Here is an 8,351-nt window from a genome sequence, read left to right on the forward strand (position 1 = left end):
AGACTGAGGGCTGAGAGGGATAGAGAAAAATGCATCCTTTAGGTCTAAGACTGAAAAGTGGGAGGTCCCTGAAGGAATGTTGGACAAGAGTGTAAGCGGATTAGGCACCACTGGGTGTAGAGGGACAACCACAGAATTGATTAGCCGGAGATCCTGAACCAAACGATAAGTTCCGTTAGATTTTTGACAGCTAATATTGGGATGTTAAAGGGGGAAGAGGTGGGATGGAGCAACCCCTTTCTCAAAAGGTCAGAGATTAAAGGTTTTAACCCTGAGGCTTTGGGAAGAGAGGGGGTACTGAGCTTGGGTGATGTACTCGGTGGCAGCCACCTCTCGCAAGGGCAGAACTGTGGTTGGCTTAATTTGACTAGCGGCAGCCTCCACTGTGGCCCGCGAGCGCGTTAGGGGCGGGGTAAATTTCGGGGCAAGATGGCAAATGGGGGTGGAGCTTAAAGGCACTCTGGAGGACCGAGGGGGTGGGGTTTGGAGGGAATCAAAGCATGAGGCTTTAGAGATTTCAGGAGTTGACCGAGGGGGGAGTTTGGAGAAATTGGCTTTGAATTTTTAGTTTCCATGGTTAATCAGTAAATCCGCCTGCAAAAACGAGCAGGGGCTGCTCGAACCCAGGCATCCCTGAGCCCCGAGAAGCCGCGCTTTTGGCAGAATTGACCCGAGCCTAGCTACCGACAAGAAGCTCCCAGCTAGGAGGGGAAGATTAAACAACCGTCCCGAGCCTAGCTACCGGCAAGAATATCTTGGCTAGGAGGGGAAGATTAAGCCTTTTGGGGCTGACCATTCAGCCGAGAAGAGGTGCCTGTCCCGTGACGAACCCGCATGTGAAAGAGAGAGAAAGGAGGGGAAAAAAAGGCAGAAGAGGCCAGGAACACCGAATTCCTGGCGGGCCAGGAATACCAAATTCCTGGAGGGAAGTTGGGGATACCGAATCCCCAACTTGCAGGCGGAGCTATGGTCAACCAAGGAAAAAAGGGGGGGTAGACAACTCAACCCAGAACGCGCTAGAGAAAGCTGGCCAGGCGTTCCCTAGGGCGGGACGGGGAGAGACCAGCGGGGGTAAACTCACGAATCGGTTGGCTGTGGGCAGGTGGCTGTGGGCAGGTGGCTGTGGGCAGGTCCCCGGTTGTAGACTTCGTTCCCGGGAAAGAGGTTGTCCGGCACTCCGGGAGGCATGCCGCAGGCCTGAAGGCCGGGCCTCAGGTGGAAGGCCTGGGACAGGAAGTCCCCAAGACGGCACCAATTTGTTCTTCTTAAAAAAAAGAAATAATAAAAGGCAGGGGTGTTCTTCTTGAACACGGGGCACAGGACAGACACACACGGTGGAACAAACACAGACACGACACGGCGGCTCCCGCGTGGGTCCACTTTAATGGGGGAGGGAAACACAGAAGGGCAGAGGAAACACACGAGGAAAGGCAAAACGAGAGAGAGAGAGAGAGAGAGAGAGAGAGAGAGAGAGAGCCTCGTGTGGCCCTGCCTTTTTAACGGGGAGTGCAAGGGTGTCTGGGGCGCGCACAGGTATCCGTAGTCCAGGGGGAGTATGGGAGTTGTAGTTTCCAAAAGAACAACAACATCCCCATTGTCTCAGTGTGTGGGTACACCCCTTGTGGTCCTGAGTTCCTTGCTCTTGCTCTCTCTCCTTCTGCTCCTGATTTGGACCTTGAGAATTATGTCCGGTGCTCCAATGTGAGTCTCTGTCTCCTTTCATCGCCTGATGAAGGTTAATATTCAGGAGGATGCCCATATGTTTTTCTTTGGGTTTTCCTTATTTAGCTTCTCTAGGATCACTAATTATAGGCTCAATGTCCTTTGTTTGAGTAACCAAATATGAGTGAGTACATCCCATGTTCCTCTTTTTGGGTCTGGCTTACCTCACTCAGGATAGTGTTTTCTCTGTAGCACAATGGATAGCACATTGGACTTCTGTGATCTTTTTGAAAATATTTTCTATGTCCTTGATCCGGATTTCTTGTCCTTTCTTTATTCTTATTACTCATAGATTTGCTATCTTCCTGGTGTACCAACTTTCCTTGATGTTCTGTACTTGGATTGTGTTTTGTTTTGTTTTTTGTTTTCTAGATTTATCACTTTGTTTGAGTGATATGTCCATTTCTTCTATATTGTCTTCAAGGCCTGAGATTCTCTCTTTTGTATTCACTTGGTGTGACTTGCCTCTGTGGTTACTGTTCAAGTTTCTAAATTTTTCATTTACAGATTCTCCTTAATTTGGCTTTTCTTCATTGTTTGCAGTTCCACTTTCCAGTCTCATCTGTTTTATTCATTTCCTTCTACTGTTTTTGTACATTCCCTTATGAGATTTATTAATTTCTTCTGTAGGATCTCTATCATATTAATAAAGGCTATTTTCAAGTCTTTATTGTGTGCTTCAGCTATATGTCAATTATCTGATCCTACTGTGGTAGGTTCCCTTGACTCTAGTGGACATGTATTGTTCTGGCTGTTATCAATTATGCTTTTATGATGGCATCTAGGCATCAGAGTTTCTAGGTACTTGTAGCTGGTCTTAGCTTTGTTGGGTAAGTGCTTGATCCTTGGTTTGTTACCCTTCTCTGGTTCTTAGGAGGTTGTGGTGACTGTGCTCTATTTGGTGCAAAATTTTTCTGTGGGCTCTCTGCTCCTCCCTGTTCTAGAGACAGCCGCTTCTTTTTGTGCAGTGCCAGCCTTGTTCCAGAGATATGATGGTGAAGGTCAGAGTGAATGGATTTGGCCGTATTGGATGCCTGGTTACCAGGGCTGCCTTCTCTTCTGGCAAAGTGGATGTTGTTGCCATCAATGATCCTTTCATTGACCTCAACTATATTGTCTACAGGTTCCAGTATGACTCCACCCATGGCAAGTTCAAAGACACAGTTAAGGCTGAGAATGGGAAGCTTGTCATCAACAGGAAGGCCATCACCATCTTCCAGGAGCGAGATCCCGCCAACATCAAATGGGGAGATGCCAGCGCCGAGTATGTTGTGGAGTCGACCAGTGTCTACACCACCATGGAGAAAACTGGGGCCCACTTGAAGGGTGGGGCCAAAAGGGTCATCATCTCCGCCCCTTCTGCCGATGCCCCCATGTTTGTGATGGATGTGAACCATGACAAGTATGACATTTCCCTCAAGATTGTCAGCAACACTTCCTGAACCACCAACTGCTAAGCCCCCTTGGCCAAGGTCATCCATGACAACTTTGGCATCGTGAAAAGACTTATGACCACAGTCCATGCCATCACGGCCACCCAGAAGACTGTGGATGGCCCGTCTGGGAAGCTGTGGCGAGATGGCCATGGCGCTGCCCAGAACATCATCCCTGCTTCCACTGGCACTGCCAAGGCTGTGGGCTAAGTCATCCCAGAGCTGAACGGGAAGCTCACAGGCATGGCCTTCCATGTTCCTACCCCCAATGTGTCCGTTGTGGATCTGACATGCCGCCTGGAGAAAGCTGCCAAGTATGACGACATCAAGAAGGTGGTGAAGCAGGCATCCGAGGGCCCACTAAAGGGCATCCTGTGCTACACTGAAGACCAGGTTGTCTCTTGTGACTTTAACAGTGACTCCCACTCTTCCACCTTCGATGCTGGGGCTGGCATTGCTCTCAATGACAACTTTGTAAAGCTCATTTCCTGGTACGACAATGAATTCGGCTACAGCAACAGAGTGGTAGACCTCATTGCCTACATGGCCTCCAAGGAATAAGAAGCCTGCCCTGGACCACCCATCCCAGCAAGGACACAGCAAGAGAGAAGCCCTCGGCTGCTGAGCAGTCCCTGTCCTAACCAACCCTTGACACTGAGCATCTCCCTCACAGTTTCCATCCCAGACCCCCAGAATAGCAGGAGGGGGCTTAGGGAGCCCCACTCTCTTGAATACCATCAATAAAGTTCATTGCACCCCTCAAAAATTTTCTGTGATCCCACTCTATGTGGCCACTTGTGGGTTCCATGAAAAAGTATTACTAGGTTTTGGGGGCTGACACTAAAAATTGGGGATGGGCAGGAGGGTGGTGGCTGAGGAGCCCACAGGAGAGAAGAAAACAGGGTTTTCCAAAAGAATCTGCTTAGTCTCCTGGGAATAGTGGCAAAGACTGAGGAGAGGTAGTATACACAAACCAGAGGTGTTCTATACAGAGCTGTGAATGAGACTGGGGGATTGAATATGGAAGAAAGGAAAGAGAGTGATGTTATAAAGCTTACTGTCCTGCTTTGAGGTACTACTTGATGGTGTTGGGTGATGAGATAACAAAGTGTGTTGGGATAATGGATGCAGAAAGATCTGTGTGATCTTCTGGAGCTGGGCCTATGGAGGAGGCCATACCAGATGTCAGCTACAGAACTGGGACTGAGACTAGAGTATTGGGTTTGCAGGGAAGAAGAGAGAGGTGAAGATCTGCAGACAGTCTACCTGCTTTCTTGGCCAGAGTAAAGATCTGCTCTGCTACAGGGCTTGTCATGAGACTGGGAGCATGGAATTTGAGGAGAGGAAGAAGTGGTGAAGACCTGCAGATAGTCTACCATCTTCCCTGGCTGGAGTACCAGTACCAATTTTCCCTACTGTTCAATTAATATATGTTGGGATAGGAGAAACTACAGGGACATATACAAAGTAAATATTAACTGATGTTGATTTCATGTTATAGCAAACAAATTAATTTGTAAATGAATATAGCAGAAAGTCTATGGAATTTTGCCTGAGAACTGTTGACTCTTTTTGTACCTGGACAAAGCTTGGTTTATTTCTAAAATTTAATTAGCTAACGATGAATAATAGGAGGTTTTTTTTGGAATGTGAGATTTCACTTCTATAACTGATAAACAAACATCCATTGACCTTTTTGTCAACTATATGTCAATTATGCAAACCAATAGCTCCAGGGAAATGAAATATGTCTTATTAGATGCCATTTGATGTTTGTGTATAAACAAAAGCTTTCCAGTGAAACAACATATTCAATGATGTTTCCTCAATGTTGTGTTTTCAAAGCATACATAATCATAATTCTGTAGATGTCCTTTCTTCAGATATGAGTCCACAAGTCATCCATCACACAGAATGACCTTTGTGGGCTTTTCAGCATGGTCATTCTAAATATAATATTTTCCCCTTAGAGGTCATATAAGTGGTTCACCAGGAGGTGTTGAAGAGGGAATGTGAAATCAGTTTATCCATTTTTCTCAGATACAGCACACATTCTTGGAGGTAAATGACCTAAACCCAAGATTGTCCCAAGACTGAAAAGAAAGGTGAACCATAGATAATTCCTAAAATTTCCTTCATATGTCACAGCTTAGTCACAGTTGTCATCACACACTATTTCATAAAGAAAAAGTTCATATTACAGTGACTTCTTCGGGGTGCCTCTTGGTGCTCTGTAATGTACAAAAATACTGTCAAAGGTTACCTTGAAAAATATGTATGTTAAGTTTATCCCAACATAAGTTTTTCCAGTCAAATATCTCCCTAAATCTCAGATAGTTGTTAGGCTCTAAAGGATAAAAGGTGTGGTTGCTCTTTGCTCATTCATACTGAAAATCAATTCTGGCTGAAAGTCAGTTCACCATTGCCATAACAAAACATCTGAGGTCATCAACTTACAAGAAGGACATAATGAGTTGGGGTAGTGGTTTTAATGGTTGTAGACCCTGCTCACGTGGATGCACTTTTTAAGCTAATGATAGAGCCTGTGAGATGGAGCTAATTCACTTCCTCCTCCTCTTATGGAAGACAGGAAGCAAAGACAATATTCAAGGAGGTACTGGGATGTTCTACTATATATCTCAAAGATGTGCTGCTATTGGCAGTACAGGATGACAAGAAAACTTGGCTATTGTAGGCCCTTGAGGTATATTTAGGGCTCTGTGATAATTACTGGCTTTCCTCTTATATCTAGATATAAAACATCACAACACCTGTAAAAACAAGTTTGAAGGATCAGAAGAAAATACTTTTGAGCTTTTAGTGGTAACTTCCCAAAGGCCCCAAAGGAGTGTATCTCAGAAATTATTTCCAGAAGTGGTTTCCCTTAGGTCATGTCTAGTAAAACAACAAGTCCGTGAGCAGTACTAGGGAACAAGAGGAGGACTCCTCGATTCCTCATTAAGCTATGTTTCCATTTAAAACCTGTCAACCAAGTTCCATTTTCAACACTCAGCTAAAAGATGAATGTAGCCTTTCTGCTGTTCTCTCTCACCCTTTCCAAGGTGACTCATTAATTTGGAGGCTGAAAAAAACATTGTGTTGCAATTTCTAATGGGACAGATTTGTACATGAGTGATATGAGGGAAAAATACTTTCAAAGATAAAACTTTGTGAAGGCAGAAAAGTCAGAAAGTAAGCAGGAGGAACTGGAGAAATCTCACCTGTCCCAGGAGTGCTGAGATTCCAGATGTTGTCTGTGTTACTCCACAATAGCCAGATCTGTGACTGGCAGATAAACAAAATGTAGACATTGTTACACATTACACTATGTCACCTATTATTAAATCATCACTAATAATTATTATTCATCTTAGTGAGGGATCTCTAAGATGTTCATTCATCCCCTCTTATTTATAACATATCATTCTACCCTTTCTAGATTTCTTTTGAATAGAGATTATATTTGATGGAGGTGCGTCATCTGTTTATCTGTTGCTTTCATTGGTTAATTAATAAAGAAATTGCTTGGCCTTTAATAGGAGAGCAGCTTAGATAGGCAGAGTAGACAGAACTGAATGCTGGGAGAAAGAAGGCAGTGACAGTCACCATGATTCTCCTCTTTGACACAGATGCAGGTTAAGGTCTTTCCTGGTCTCTGTTTCTATCTCCATCCATCACCAAATGAAGGTTCTAAGGTGATACGCAAGATATTCGTCAGTATTGCTATAGGATAGGGTCATTTCAGGTTTCCTATCCTCAGCTGCCCAAGGAACTAACTGGGAACATCGCCTTGGGCTCCTGCGAAAGACGAGGGCTGATGAGAAGCCAAGGACAATGGCACGGAGTTTTGATCCTACTTCATGTTCTGGCTTTGTGGGAGCCTAGCCAGTTTGGATGTTCACTTCCTAGACAGGGACGGAGGGGGGAGGCCCTTGGACTTTCCACAGGGCAGGGAACCCTGACTGCTCTTTGGAATGGAGAGGGAGGGGGAAAGGAGTGGGGGGAGGGAGAGAAGGGTAGGAGGAGGGGGAGGGAAATGAGAGGCTGGGAGGAGGCGGCAACTTTTTTTTTCTCTTTTTCTCAATAAAAAAGTTTAAAAAAAAATCTTTCCTGGTAAGCTACCACTTCGTGGTGCTACACAGATTATTAGAAATGAGTTAATCAAGATGTGATAATTATGTAGTAAGAGGCTAGAGCTAATGGACCAAGCAGTGTTTAAAAAAATACAATTTGTGTGTTGTTATTTCAGGCAAAGCTAGCTGTGCGGGCGACCGAGTGCCAGGAACACAGCCCGCCGCTCCTCCTACTACATATATTAAGTTATTGCCAATAATATGACCTAAACAAAGAGGCAATAAAATTTTCATCAAGACAGTATCACAGGTTTTATTTAAAAGAATGTGTTGGACATGTTGGACATATAGGTTTCATATATACTGAGCTACATTAGGTGTAAAGCTAAAGGTTTTGTAATATTACACATTAATATGAGGGTCTGACTGGTGATTCCAGAAGCCATGTAACATCTGAGCACAGCAGCACATGCCTCAACACTCACCACCCCAGCACTCGCAGGATGAGAGCAGAGATTAGCAGATCCATGGAAGCTTGTAAACTAGCAAGCTGGGCTGTTGTGGTCAGACTCTAGGCTAATGAGAGACCCTACACCTAAGGTTTTCTTCAGACCTTCAAATAGGTGCTTTGCACACATGAACCTACAACCAAATCCACCCACACAAATACCATGCATTAGTATGCACACTTATTCAAAATATGCACGGATGCAATTTTGTGTGTGCAAATGCACACCCACGCCCATACCCATACCCAAACATAAGAATAAATAAAATAAATTATGATTGAAGTATTGATGATGGCCTGATGGTTAGCTGCTATACATCTCCTGGCCTGCAGTCTGATGATAAACATTCCTGATGTTCTCTCACACATCAGAGATATTGGAATAATTTCAGCCTTTTCTCTAGCAAGGCTGCTATTTGTTACAAATTATTGTTAATTTAGAAAAATAATCTAAATTTAAAGCCTTTGTGATAGTAACTAGAGGATAGTTTAGGATGCTGGTATGCTTTATTGAAACACATAATGAAATCACTTTTATATCCCATGTACTAATTTATTCATGAACTTTGTTATGAGAAATATTGCCTTATCAAATATAAATGTGTGATGCCAACT

The 8,351-nt window shown here is 44.3% G+C and overlaps 1 pseudogene; it reads left to right on the plus strand.

Annotated features, from left to right (window-relative positions):
* The first annotated feature begins 2,714 nt into the window (after positions 1-2,714).
* Positions 2,715-3,741, plus strand: LOC101996940 (annotated as a pseudogene).
* Positions 3,742-8,351: the final 4,610 nt, after the last annotated feature.

This window comes from Microtus ochrogaster, chromosome 5 (genome assembly GCF_000317375.1).
Source record: "Microtus ochrogaster isolate Prairie Vole_2 chromosome 5, MicOch1.0, whole genome shotgun sequence".
Taxonomy (NCBI): Eukaryota; Metazoa; Chordata; class Mammalia; order Rodentia; family Cricetidae; genus Microtus; species Microtus ochrogaster.